Below are 15,373 nucleotides of genomic sequence, written 5' to 3'. Positions count from 1 at the left end.
TTGCCTGTCTTTTTAAACTAACCTGGCTGTAGCAGTGCTCTCTTCCTGTATGTTTGTTAATTTTTTTAAATAATTGCCGTTCATGGCGTTAAAGACCTTCAGCCGTGACTGTGGTTACTTGCCTTAATATTGTAACTGGGATCACATCGGCTTGTTTTTAAAACATTATTTGCTGTGTCTGTATTTTATGCTCATTTGGTAAATTGTAACGGACTGAAAGCACTATTAATTACAGTTGTTTATTCCTTCATTAATAACGTGTGATAAGTTTCTTCTGACTTTCTGGAATCGAGCGTATTACATATGATTTAAGATTATCACGTTTGTTCTAAATGTTATATTGCCAGTATTATGCGCCCACTCGGACGCCACAGCGTGAGTCTTCGCTTATTTACAGTACAACAATATCTCTAACAGGATTGTTTCTGTCAAAAATGTGGACGTCAAATTAAGGCCACTTTGTGACAGTGTAATCACATGTGTTGTAAGTGCCTTCAGTCAAGAAGTAAAACTTACTGCTGCAATACAGCTTTGCGATAGAATACTCGAGAGGTCGGTTCCGAGTCTTTATCTTTTAATGGTATGCAGAGGATGTACGTAGGTCCAGAATGATGATGCACGTGCACACTTAGGAAGATACGTGCGACGGTATTTAAGCAGAGCCTTTTGCGGGAAACGGATTGGCCGTGGTGGTTCTGTTTTATGGCCTCCGCCTTCGCATTACCCACGTCCCCGGCGACACATACGAGGAGCACGTTTATTCTACTCTGCTATTACATGTGGGAGAACTTGTGATGGACTTCCATGCTGTTCTTCTAACTGCGGATGCAACTATTCTGCGAAATAATAAAATATGATTCAGCGACTCGATAAATGTTAGAAATGCAGCGATTTAAGTCGTAGAAGTACCTGCTCTGAAGACTATCCATGTTTTTTAGAAGAAATGTAGCCACTGATAGCGTATTTAAAATACTACAATTAGCTCATCTTACTGAATGTGGTATGTATTTTTATCATGTGGAAATTCGTAAGTAAGAAGTAGTTATTTCGCTCCTGTGACGGGGAAACGTTTCTATTACGAGTTTGTGAGTATGATTTAGACATAAATAATTTTACACAAATATAATTGTTATTAGTCTTCTGTTTAAACAGGTTTTCGGCAGGAAACCATCACATTTCTTGTCAAAAATTACCTAAAAAATACAGTAGTACAAATTGGTTTTGTAGAAAATATCTAAGATAGCGAGTGATAGAATAACTTAAACATATCAGCATGTCGAAATTGTCAACTGTTGGACAGAATTAAAACTATTCTGAAATATTTATTACAGCAGGTGCTAAATAGGATTGAATTATTTTTCAGAGTTGAAGCAAAAGTACCCCGTGTAGGGTAAAGTATCCCGAAGCTATTTTTATTTAAAAAATTGTCCAAAAGTGGTGCAAAGTGACTCCACTTTACGGTAATTCATTTTTAATGGATTACTACGCTTTATCTTCTGGCAATATCACAGTATTTTTGTTAAACCTAGAGGTTTGGTAACTTTAATTATGTACAGTTTAGGGAAAATACATATAATTTTCAGAACAGACAAAGGTTTCCGTAGTTCTACAGAGTGTCATGCTAGATACATCTGAAAGAAGTCCTTTCAACACGATTCTGAAGAACAGTAATATCTTAACAGCATTATCTAGCCAGAAATGGCATGTTCTAAATAGGTTTGGACGCTGTTAAACAGTGAATCTAAAATACGAAGGAACCGTCGAATCTGAATGTGTCCAATACATTTTAAAGTCACATTTTTAATCTCTAATCAGTTATAAGATAAGAATGTGTTCCAAGCGTTTAAACAGAAATAAAAAACATATGCTGTCATTATTTGAAATCTTATTTTATGTATACTACTAATTTATGTGAGCAAGTAGCCATGTAAAAGCAATTACTGCTAATTACGTTCACACTCTCCACTAGACGATTAATGTAGTGTGAGATACATACTGCGCATTTTGATCAAGTATTGCATATGGACATCGACTGCGGGTCCTGGACTTGGTAACATCAACGCCCGTTTGTAATAAAATTGCAAAGATCGTTATAAAAACGCAAAAGAGAAACAGAAAAAAATTACTAACTTAGATAATTCTAAGAAAACAATGCACTTTTGTGTGTGTCCTTGGAATATGTCATCGGTAATGGAGATTCTACGTCTCAAATTAAATTCGAGCCTGTCTACAACTGAACGTAAGCACTGTACGATATTGTGGACACTGTAGGATCCGTGCATCACATTTCATCAACTGCAAAGTGGAAATTGTGTACACGACTGAGAACAGTAATGAAATAATCCTTAAAATCTCGGCAGTGACGAAAATATATCTATGTATCGCATCAATTGCAGAACAGTAGTTCACACTTAATATAGCACATACACGTAAGTGCGCGACACACAGGCGTACTAGTATAAGACTGAGGGCACGTGAAAACATTTTCATCTGAAACAGCTGGACCAAATTATATTTCACTAGAGTTGGACAACTTTACTATCTCTCAAATGCTTGTACTAAAGAGTACCACGACGAGAACGACGACGTGAAAAACGGTAGCGAATGAGTGATGGTTGGCTAACACCATACTAAGCGGGCGGAGATTGGAAATGTGGCAGCCATTCATGTGTGAGCCCCGTGGGCGATTCATTTCCTGTTCATCGACGCACTTCCACACCTCGTGCAACTTCCGCCTGTGACGTTCCCTGGCAACACACACACTATTAATAAACTAAAATTTAATTGTACTATATACGCCGCTATGAAGCAATTTGTATATACTGTAATTATTTAACAAAAAATATTATTTAATTTTGTGTAAAGGACATTCGTTATTATTGTAATATTTTCTGTAATTATATTCTCGATGTATTTATGATTGTAATATTTCTATACTCATAATGTAATTGCGAAATGTGTCAATATCTGCGATAACAAAAATGTAAAATACAGCCGCAGATTGCAAAGAGACATTAACGGTTGATAGTGATATAAATAGAATATATAGTGTGCATTCTTTGTCTTCTTCCTCGAGAGCTGAGAGAGAGAGGAACCTGTGACGTGGCATTTTATGAATGGGTAGACTTCATTTGTCTGTATCTAGATTTAGCCGCCATTAGAGGAGAAATTACAAACTAATGTAAGTTGAATTATTGTTATGGTCTAAATACATTATAATTTATCAAAAGTGTGTATTACTAATGTAAATTAGCTTGCCCAAGTCATCTATAATATTTCTTTAAAGAATTTTCAGCATTTTTAGCAATTATCGCTGGTATTGCTGGGCTGTGCCGCGACCGAACGATTTGCAGCTGCGGCACATTTAAAAAAATTGTTCCGCTAAGAAAAATAAACCAAACCCGTAAATCGGGAGCAGATAAAAATTAGCAGTGAATTAAGTAAATGTTTTTCTTTTACAGCGATCCTGAGACTGACGGAATTTATTACTAGTTCACATTTGTGCATTCATAGGCAGATAGTTAACATTGAAATTTAAAAATATGTTTGTTCTTTCAAATAACTTAAATGTATAGTGAAGTGTGTTTTATCAATGATAATTAAACGTTCAGGTCGGCTTGGCAGTATTTAACCATTTTCTGCTAATAGAGACAGTCTTGTGTTCCATAGCTAACGCCGGGAAAGAATTCAGTAAATATTTAAAAAAAAACCACTGCATTTAGAAAATGTGTGCCAAGGTCGAATTATGCAAAAGATTTAATTCTCAACTAAATATTCTTAATCAGTTAATATGAAATTATCAGCATGACAGGGTTGACTAAGTTCACGTAATTTTAAATGTACTTAATTCTATTTAAATAATTTTTATTACCACACGTAAATAAGAGGTTCTACAACAAAGTTCGTACTGACTAAAAGAAAGAGCAAAGAAAAAAAAAATTTAAAAAGTAACATTTAAACCCCCCCCCCCCCGTACATTTTGCAAAAATCAATTCGCATTACATTTCATTTTACCATTTTTTTTAATTTAATTTCATTAAAGGCCGTACATCAGCGGCGTCTGGTGTGTGGCAGAAACGTCCCGCTAATATACTCCGTACAAACAGCTGCGGGACGAAACAGTATTCCAGCAGCTAGTAATTTTTGTAACGGTTCGTGCTTGAAGCAGCAAATAATAGCTGCTGAACGAATATGTATACGGGTTCCGGTACTCTTCAATACAGAAGCCTTAAGGTTATCTGTTCAAGGAAGAGATTTACAGAGTGATTGTAATTAAAGTTAAACTTTCAAACCGCAGTAGAATTAACACCACTGGTCAGAATGACGTCAAATTGCAACGGATTACTATCGGAGAAGGGGGAAAACGTGTGGCAGAAGAAAAATAAATAGCTACTTTATAAATGATAGAGCACAGCACTCAGTTGTCTTTTTTTTTTTTTTTTTGCAGGTTTTATTACTCAAATACAGATTTCGGCTAGTGCCTGGCCATTATCAATGCTCAAACCTTTGAATAGTAGTACGTAAAGAACTGTGGCTGACTCCTGAATAACAGGGAACTAACATGCATCGAGATTAAAAAATAATGCATTGCTAACGGCTAGGCACTAGCCGAAATCTGGAATTTGCGTAATAAAACCTACAAAAATAAAAGAAGACGACTGATTGCTGCGCTCTATCATTTATAAATTGCATAACAGTCACTGAGTTCACCAACTTTCCTAATGGAAGGTAACCTGATAAATAGTTACAAAATGTAGCAATAAATGGCGCTGTAAGCATCATAATTTAATAGTGGTCGACTACAAATGCAAATCAATCATACGACAGAGCCTAAGGTGTACGTTTGATGTTAAACAAACTGTACTACTCAGTGTGCATGGGTGTACAGTTGTGATGCTGTTAGTTACGTAAGCCCATCCACCACGGCAAGGTCATATCACAGAGAATGCAAAATATCAGTTTTTAATTGTCCTGAGTTCAAATACCACATACAAAGCATCACTAACACCGATTTTTAACTTTCCTGAGGCTAAAAACCGCATAAAAAGCATCAATCACATCGATTTTTAACCGTCCCGAGGCCAAAATCCACATCAAAACAAATCAATAAAAATCAAATCGGATTATGAATCTCCGTGTGACGGGCACAAAACATGTTCATTATGCTATCGACCGTTTTCTGCAAAAAGTTGAACTCGAGAAACAGCGTGTTCCGAAACTGATCGAAGTGTTTCCGGCAAAACGTTCAGAGTGCGTTGCGCAATGCTTGCCTTCAATACAGCTGAGTTTTCAATCGTAACCCTAAACACAACATTTTTCAGATAGCCCCAAAGCCAGAAGACACACAGAATAAGATCAGGTGACTGGGACGGCAAGGCAGTAGGGAAATGGCTGCTGATAATTCTAGCATTTCCGAAATGGCGCTTCAGCAGCTGCTTAACTGGATCTGCAATGAGCGGAGGTGCGCCATCTTGCATAAAAATTATCCCATCCACACAACCACGCTGTTGGAGAGCTGCAATGACATGGTTGCCCAAAAGACACTCCTTGCGCTTACCAGTGACGGTACAGGTAACAGGACCGGAAGCACCTGTCTCTTCGAAAAAATATGGCCTCATTATAGATGATGCCGTAAAACCGCACCACACAGTGACCGTGCCCATTTCGACACTTCTGTGTATTGACATATCTTGTCAGATGGAAGTGGGCTTCGTCTGTCCACAAAATCGTCCACGGTCAGTCATTGTCCACTTTCATGCGAGCAAGAAATTATAAAAAATGTTCAAATGTGTGTGAAATCTTATGAGACTTAACTGCTAAGGTCATCAGTCCCTAAGCTTACATACTACTTAACCTAATTTATCCTAAACACAAACACACACACACACCCATGCCCGAGGGAAGACTCCAACCTCCGCCTGAATCAGCCGCACAGTCCATGACTGCAGCGCCTCAGACCGCTCGGCTAATCCCGCGCGGCAAGAAATTATGAAGCAGACGTCTCTCTTGCTGGCAGGTCAACAGGAAGCAACTCGTGCATAAGGGTAATTTTGAATGGATAGCGAAGAATGATATTTCGTAGTATATTACATACCGCACCGTGTTCACGGGTATGTCCAACGTTTGGGCAATTCTCCGTGCACTACACGTTTGCACACCACCAGTCGCCTGTTCCTGCATTACTGTGGCCACTGCTTCCACTGACATCGAATCAATTCCTTTCCTCCCTCTACCAGGCTGGACAACACAAGAACCCGTCTTCTCTAATTTCCGAATCATTTTCTCCAGACCCACGGCAGCCATCGGACCAACGCCTTTTTTCGCAACCCTTCATTGTCCAGAAATTCTGCAGAGCGATGTGTGCACAGTAATCATTCTTCTAATACAGCTTTAGAAGCAGAGCGCGATAGTGCACTGTCATGGCGAACGTCGCAGACGCGAAAGGAGGAAGAGCCATGTAGCCGGCGTTCTTATTCCAACTTCAATGGGTTGTGCGCGTGACAAGTGTCTTCCATTACGTATTCTGACACATAGGAGGACCTCTATTGATCAATTTTAACACTATGTATTTTCTTCTGCCATACTTTTCCCCCTTCTCCGATAATATTCCGTAGCAATTGGACGTCATTCTGACCAGTGGTGTTATTCCTACACCGTTTTGAAAGTTTAACTACAATTACAATCACCCTGTATATTTTACGTTCGCTTTGAATAAAGTATTTCGGGAATAGCAGAGAAAGCAAAATAATCTCGAATGCGAGTCTTCCACCATTAAATAGGTATTGAAGAAGTATCCGATCGACGTGACTCAGTGGTTAGCACACTGCGCTCGGATTCGGGAGGCCAGTGCTTTAAATCTCCGTCCCCCCATCCGGAAGTAGGTTCCCGTGATTTCCCTAAATCGCTGCACATGATTGGTGGGATGGTTCCTTTGAAAAGGTCTCGACCGATATACTTCTGCATCCAGTCGTAGTCAAAGCTTGTACTCCGTCTCTGGTAACCTTACAATCGGTGGGACGACAAACTCACTCGTTGTTTAGTATTCACTGCACAAATGTGTGGCTGATGATGAGCTGCGCGACCATCGTACCTCATTCTTTACAACCCCATGAGTGTTTTCCATATTCTAGCTACATAGTTAACAACACTTCGAACTCACGACTGATCCCTTCCGCTGATTTCACGCCATTTTAATGTCCCTCCGCAATGCTCCACAGTCCCCTTCCGTTGCTACGTGAGAACTGGCTGTAAGTGGTTCAGTCGTGGTTCTTCATTCGCCTTTCTAGTATGGGCTCATGACACCAACACTCTCCTTGGACACCTTCAAAAGCGTTGGAATGTGTGTAGTGGATATATTAGGTCTATATCTGCATACATATTCCGAAATCCATCATACGGTGCGTGGCGGAGGATAACCTGCACCCCTGTACCAGTACTTGTCATTTCCTTTCCAGTTCCACTAGCAAATAGAACGAGGCAAAAATGACTATCTATTTGCCTCCGTGCGAGCCCTAATCTCTGTAATGTCAGCTTCGTGAGAGCCAATTTTAAAAATGGGGCAGCCACAGCTAAAGCAGTTATACATAACAGACTGACAATTTATACAGTACAATAGATGATTAATTACAAGTGTCAAAACATTTAAAACATATATCTAAATTAAAAGTCAATAGTCCTCTGTAGTAGAATTTCTTTATATAGACTGAAGCAACTGATTCAACAACTTTTAAGTTGCTTCTTCTATGTATATCTCTACAAATGATGTTATGCATTAATGCTTTGATAATATGGAAATGACGTTATTTATGATATCTTAAATTACTCAGTGAATAGACTTAAACAAGGGAGAAAAAAAAATTTTTTTTATTTATTTACATATCAAGTTCCGTAGGACCAAATTGAGGAGCAAAGCTCCAAGGTCATGGAACGTGTCAGTACATGAACTTACAACATAAAAGTAATAACAGATAAAAATAAATGTTCATGAACCTGAAAGAAAATCAGTCCATAAGTTTAAGCAAACGCTATCAGCAATACAGTGAGAATCAGCTTAAGTTTTCAAGGAACTACTCGACAGAATAGAAGGAGTGACCCATGAGGAAACACTTCAGTTTCGATTTGAAAGTGCGTGGATTACTGCAAAGATTTTTGAATTCGAGTGGCACCTTATTGAAAATGGATGCATCAAAAAGTTAAGGAAGTCCGATCCAAATGGAGGTTTGATTTCTGCCGAGTATTAACTGAGTGAAAGCTGCTTATTGTTGGAAATAAACTAATATTGGTAACAAGAAACAACAATAAGGAATATACATATTGAGAGGCCAATGTCAAAATACCCAGACTCGTGAACAGAGGCCGACAAGAGGATCGTGAACTCACACCACTTATTGCCCGAACCGCCCGTTTCTGAGCCAAAAATGTCCTTCTAGAATGGGAAGAGTTACCCTAAAACATAATACCATACGACATATGAGAATGAAAATAAGCAAAGTAGACTAATTTACGAGTCGAAGTATCACTCACTTTCGAAACCGTTCGAATAGTGAAAATGACAGTATTAAGTCTTTGAACAAGATCCTGAACGTGGGCTTTCCACGACAGCTTACTATCTATCTGAACACCTAGGAATTCGAACTGTTCAGTTTCACTGATCATATGCCCGTTCTGTGAGATTAAAACGTCAGGTTTTGTTGAATTGTGTGTTTAAAACTGTAAAAACTGGGCCTTACTGTGATTTAACGTTAGTTTATTTTCTACAAGCCATGAACTGAGGTCATGTACTGCACTACTTGAAACCGAGTCAATGTTGCACACAACATCCTTTACTACCAAGCTAGTGTCATCAGCAAACAGAAATATTTTAGAGTTACCCATAATACTAGAGGGCATACCATTTATATAAATAAGGAACAGGAGTGGCCCCAACACAGATCCCTGGGGCACCCCGCACTTGACAGTACCCCACTCAGATCCCACATCAAAGCAGTTATCAATATGGTGAATAATGACCTTTTGCTGCCTGTTGCTAAAGTAACAGGTGAACCAATTGTGAGCTACTCCCCTTATTCCGTAATGGTCTAACTTCTGGAGCAATATTGTGAGATCAACACAGTCAAATGTCTTTGTTAAACCAAAAAATACGCCAAGCGTTCGAAACTTTTTGTTTAGCCCATCCAGTACCTCACAGAGAAAACAGAATATAGCATTTTCAGTTGTCAAACGACTTCTAAAGCTGAACTGAACATTTGATAGCAAATCGTGTGATATAAAATGATCAATTAACCTTACATACACAGCCTTTTCGATAACTTTTGCAAACACTGATGGCATAGAAATAGGTCTAAAATTATCTACATTATCCCTTTCTCCCTTTTTATAAAGCGGCTTTACTACTGAGTACTTTAAGCGCTCAGGAAACTGACTATTCCTTAAGGAAAAATTACAAATATGGCTAAACACAGGGCTAACATGTGCAGCACAGTACTTTAATATTCTACTAGACACTACATCATAACCATGAGAGTCCTTAGTCTTCAGTGATTTAATTATTGAATCAATCTCCCTCTTGTCTGTACCACAGAGGAGTATTTCATACGTCAATCTCGGAAAGGCTTTTGCTAAGAAATTTATATGATTTCCTGTAGAAACTAAATTTTTATTTAATTAACCAGCAATGCTCAGAAAATGGTTGTTAAATACTGTACATATATCTGATTTATCACTAACAGAAATATTATTACTGCGAACTGACTTTATTTCATCAACCTTGTGCTGCTGACCAGACACTTCCTTCACATCTTACGCATCTTGTTAGGAAACTAGGTGCCGATCACATACGACCCACAGGGCTATATGTATTCAAAAAGTAAGGTTTGCTATTTTATACCGAAAGATGGTTACTTACAAATCTTATGTCAACGCCGAGGAATAGCAATTGACGAGGCTAGGTAAAGTTTTCAGTCCTCCTCAGTTGATAAAAGGCATCATCAACGATGAATGTCCAGTCTAAGAAACTAAGGAATTGAATTCGGTAGCAGGAACTGATCCTTGATCAAAAATCAGTAAAGCAGTAATTAAAATGTAAAAGAGATATGAATAGTCCCTATGTACGGTGGAATAACTGTCAAAACCGGGACTGACCTGTGATAGAAACGCTAACTTCTGTCACATTACCAATTAAAATATGTTTCTCTCGGGCTGTGTCTAACAACGGACAATGTGGAGTGGTTTGTTAATAGTACCAGGTATGCAAAGTATTGCACTTCGTAAAGGTTAGGACATAAATTTTGTTCACAATATTAATCATTAAATATCGAGGGCGGCAATTCCTTTTGCTAACTAATGCACATTTTCTACCACTTCATCACCTGTTAGGCAGGACAAAAACAACAAGAACTACCACCACATTTCTTACTATCACGCCTATTCAGAAATAATCGGCTAAATGTTTAAAAGCGAATAATATGAATCTTGCGTTTTTCATCTTGCAGAATGTAGGTGACAAATATAGATACAGTGAAAGTCAATCAGAAACACATATTTGAACTCAGGGGCTAATTCAACACGCTTCGACAACATACAGGACACCTTGATGCTTGTGTTCTCAGCTGCTACGATTATTATTATGCAGGTGACCAACACAAGCAAGCGTGTCAGATTGCAGTAAGTTTGACCGTCAGCATAAGCTTATTCCTTTCGATCACTGTGTAAGTAGGCTGTTTAGGTTTTTCTGTTGGTAACGCCACGTAGCGCTCTGCATGAAAATCACTGACTGTGCTGTGTGCAGTGTGTGGCTGATTTGCGTTGTTGTAATATTTGCTATTGTAGTGTTTGGCAGTTAGGTGTGAACAGCGCGTAGCGTTGCGCAGTTGGAGGTGAGCCGCCAGCAGTGGTGGATGTAGGAAGAGAGATGGCAGAGATTTGAGAGTGGACGATCTGGACGTGTGTCCGCCAGAAAAACGAAATTTGTAAGACAGGATGTCATGAACTGATATATATATTATGACTTTTGAACATTATTAAGGTAAATGCATTGTTTGTTCTCCATCAAAATCTTTCATTTGCTGACTATGTCTATCAGTAGTTAGTGCCTTCCGTAGTTAGAATCTTTTATTTAGCTGGCAGAATTGGTGCTCGCTGTATTGCAGTAGTTCGAGTAACGAAGATTTTTGTGAAGTAAGTGATTCATGAAATGGATAGGTTATTGTTAGTCAGGGCCATTCTTTTGTAGAGATTATTGGAAGTCAGATTGCGTTGAGCTAAAAATATTGTGTGTCAGCTTATTGATGATCAGAATAAGTAAAGAGAGAAATGTCTGAGCACGTTCAGTTTTGCTCATCTGTTTGAAAATCAAATAACGTAAGAGGCTTACCAGCGCTGTAATTTATAATTTTCAAAAGGGGACGTTTCAACTGATAGCCCGAAAACATTAATTCAGTGTATTTCGATGCACTACTTTTTGGTAGTTTCCGTCACTAACTTTTATGGTATCCTACAATCATCCCAGGACTTAATACTTTACTTGATAACATGTAGGAGGGGCGCTGACTGTTACCAGACATAGAACGATATCAACGTATTTTAATCGGTAATGTGATAAAATGTTCGTGATTTTAAGACATGTCAGCCCCGTTTTTGGCACTCGTTCCACGTTACATGGGGGTTGCCCCGTATCTTATTCTACTTACTGCTTCACTGCTTTTTTTTTTAAAATCAGTGATCAGGTTCTGATTCCCAATTCTATTCCTTCGTTTTTTAGACTCGACTGTCATCATTGATGATGGTTTTGTAAATTCAGGAGAGCTGAGAACTTGGCCTAACCACGCCAACTGTTACTCTGTGGCAATCTCTAACAACTCCCTGTTCCATATGACAGAGCATTTGGATGTAACCTTCTTTTGGTACGAAATTATAGATCTCATTTATTAAATACGTATAGGCCTGTTCTTTGTGGGCGTATGCGATCCATACCAAGTTTCCAAACTAGATGCGTAAAGTTTTCTTCCTTGCTTAAGTCTACTCACTGGGTACTTTAAGACACCTCGGATAACTTCATTTCTTTACTATGAGAGCATTAACTTATATAATTTTCTGTCCAGGTACACACCAGAAAATGCGATTCAAAAGTAGCGATACCGTTTGGGTGCGGCATCGAGGACATTATACTGGGTTCTATTACTTAAGAAGTCTCCGAGACACTCGCATACCCATGATACTATTCCGTATGCTTGTACCTTCGTTAACAGTGTGCAGTGCCGTACCGTGTCAAATGCTTTTCAGAATCGAATCTGATAATTTGAAGCTGATTTTCTCACTAGCGATGGTTCCTAAAACGGTGCTGATTCTTGGATGTAAGCTCTGCGGTCTGTAGAAAGAGTATTACATTCTAGGTCAGAATATTTGCTAGATTTCTGCACTATATTGGTCTCTAAGGTTGCAGGTACATTCTTTTACCCTTCTTATGTACGGGTGCCACATTACCCCCAGAGGTGGAGTCGAGTTTTCGAAATAATCTATATGATGAGGTACGATAAGGTACAGAGAAGCAAATACGGCAATCATTCAACCTAGTGGACTCTCGTCTGCGAGTATTGTACAAAAAGTTTTCCGACGTTTTGCGTTATGGTGTATTCGTTTAAAAAACAGTAACGATTTACCGATTGGTTTCATAGCATATTGGTTAAGGTAGTAACCTCCTATCCAAGAGGTTTTCGCTCAACTTTCGTCAGGTACACAAAATATTTTTATTTCCAAATTCTTACTAAAATGACTTTGATAAACTTATTATACAAATAGTTCGTTAACATGAGGTTTCTTCCACTTTCATTCCCTTGTCACATCCCTTTAATAAAAGTTTTAACTCCTTCAATTGTTCTTACTTTTTCTTTCTGCCACACCTTTAGCACATGAACTGCACAATGGGGTCAAAAATGTATTTTTGTTACAAGACGTACATCTTTTTGATGTCAATCGTCATACAAACATTTAAAACTTAAATTCTTGTCGTACCGGTACTATGAACAAAATGACGTGGACGATGATTTGAGCTAAAGCAGCAACTATAAGTAAAATGAAATTCAATTAAATTATAATTAGAAATAATTGAATGCAATAACATTCACAAAAATGTAAGATGACCAAATCGAAGCAATTAAATCAATGTTAATCCATATCAGTAATCAAAGTCACATGAACAGGGATTCCTTATGGTATACGACTGATAGGAAGAAAAATGAGAGCAAATGATGTATTTCATATGACGAATACAATGTGAAATGGAACAGAAGAAAATTACATTTATGCCAATGATTTGAAAAAAAAATCATTTAAGTCATTTCTATAAAGGTTTAAAAATAAAAAATAAAATAAATGGAAAGTATCAAACAAGAATCAAACTTACATTCTTTAGCATGTGAGTCAGTGCCTCAACCATTACGCTTTGCAACCACTCAGCACATTCTAACAATTTTTAAATTCTATGTGGCCGAGAGGTTCTAGGCGCTACAGTCTGGAACCGCGCGACCGCTACGGTCGCAGGTTCGAATCCTGCCTCGGGCATGGATGTATGTGATGTCCTTAGGTTACTTAGGTTTAAGTAGTTCTATGTTCTATGGGACTGATGACCTCAGCAGTCAAGTCCCATAGTGCTCAGAGCCATTTGAACTATTTAAATTCTAGAGCACCACGTGAAAATGTGACATATATTTTCGTAGATTGTTCGCAAACGAGGGCCCATCAGGGTAAATGGCTGGAGAGTGTGAGTCCTGGACCTTAACCAGCAGCGTACAGATCGTTTCAAAAAGCTGATCTCTGCGGCTATTCGGCGTTTCAAGTCGTTGGCCTCTCCTGACCATGCCCCTTCCACTGTTACAGCTTCTCTACAAAGTACTCCACGCATCATTTAATACTGGCGGGTCTTTGTCTCGTGGTATCCACTGGTCAGTTCCAAATTATATATGGCTGTCCGGACACTTTCTGCTACATTATTTACTGTAGTACTTCACTGCGCACAGTATGCCATTACAGATAATTTTGATAATTTTAGGCTTTTCATACTTTTTTTTCTTGGGGAAAAAGGAATAGCGATTGTTGACGCAAAAGGGGTGGATCCCGATTTAAAGAGAAACTTTATAAGGACGACGTTGTGTAATGCTGAATGATCACTAACTCTGCCGAAAAATTTCGGAGGATTTTTACAGATAGTCTGAAAATATTTTGGTACAAAAGACTGGTGCTCTCCGTTCAGTCTTCTACCCCTTTTTGTACCCTCGCTGGATAACGGTACAACAAATGGTTTTATAAATCCCTGTTTCTGTTTATTATTAAGCTGAATGTTGTGCCTACTTGAACACGTCCTACGCTGTGAACAAGTCTTGAGGATGATTTTATTTCACATTTTATTCTACTCGACTTGAACTCCTTAGCACATCATGTATGTTAATAATTTTAACGTATTGTAATTTTTGTAACTACCTGTGGCTGTTTTCTTCTTCTACATCTACATACATACTCCGCAATCCACCATATGGTGCGTGGCGGAGGGTGCCTCGTACCACAACTAGTACCTTCTCTCCCTGTTCTACTCCCAAACAGAACGAGGGGGGAAAATGACTGCCCATATGCCTCTGTACGAGCCCTAATCTCTCATATCTTATCTTTGTGGTCTTTCCGCGAAATGTAAGTTGGCCGCAGTAAAATTGTACAGTCAGCCTCAAATGCTGGTTCTCTAAATTTCCTCAGTAGCGATTCACGAAAAGAACGACTCCTTTCCTTTAGAGACTCCCACCCGAGTTCCTGAAGCATTTCCGTAACACTCGCGTGGTGATCAAACCTACCAGTAACAAATCTAGCAGCCCGCCTCTGAATTACTTCTGTGTCCTCCCTCAATCCGATCTGATAGGGATCCCAAACGCTCGAGCAGTACTCAAGAATAGGTCGTATTAGAATTTTATAAGCGGTCTCCTTTACAGATGAACCACATCTTCCCAAAATTCTATCAATGAACCGAAGACGACTATCCGCCTTCCCCACAACTGCCATTACATGCTTAACCAACTCCATATCGCTCTGCAGTGTTACGCCCAAATACTTAATCGACGTGACAGTGTCAAGCGCTACACTACTAATGGAGTATTCAAACATTACAGGACTCTTTTTCCTATTCATCTGCATTAATTTACATTTATCTATATTAAGAGTTAGCTGCCATTCTTTACACCAATCACAACTCCTGTCCAACTCATATTGTGTCCTCCAACAAACAGTCACTCAACGACGACACCTTCCCGTACACCACAGCATCATCAGAAAACAGCCGCAGATTGCTATCCACCCTATCCAAAAGATCATATGTAGACAGAAAACAACAGCGGAC

Source organism: Schistocerca nitens, chromosome 4 (genome assembly GCF_023898315.1).
Source record: "Schistocerca nitens isolate TAMUIC-IGC-003100 chromosome 4, iqSchNite1.1, whole genome shotgun sequence".
Taxonomy (NCBI): domain Eukaryota; kingdom Metazoa; phylum Arthropoda; class Insecta; order Orthoptera; family Acrididae; genus Schistocerca; species Schistocerca nitens.
This window is presented reverse-complemented; position numbering follows the sequence as displayed.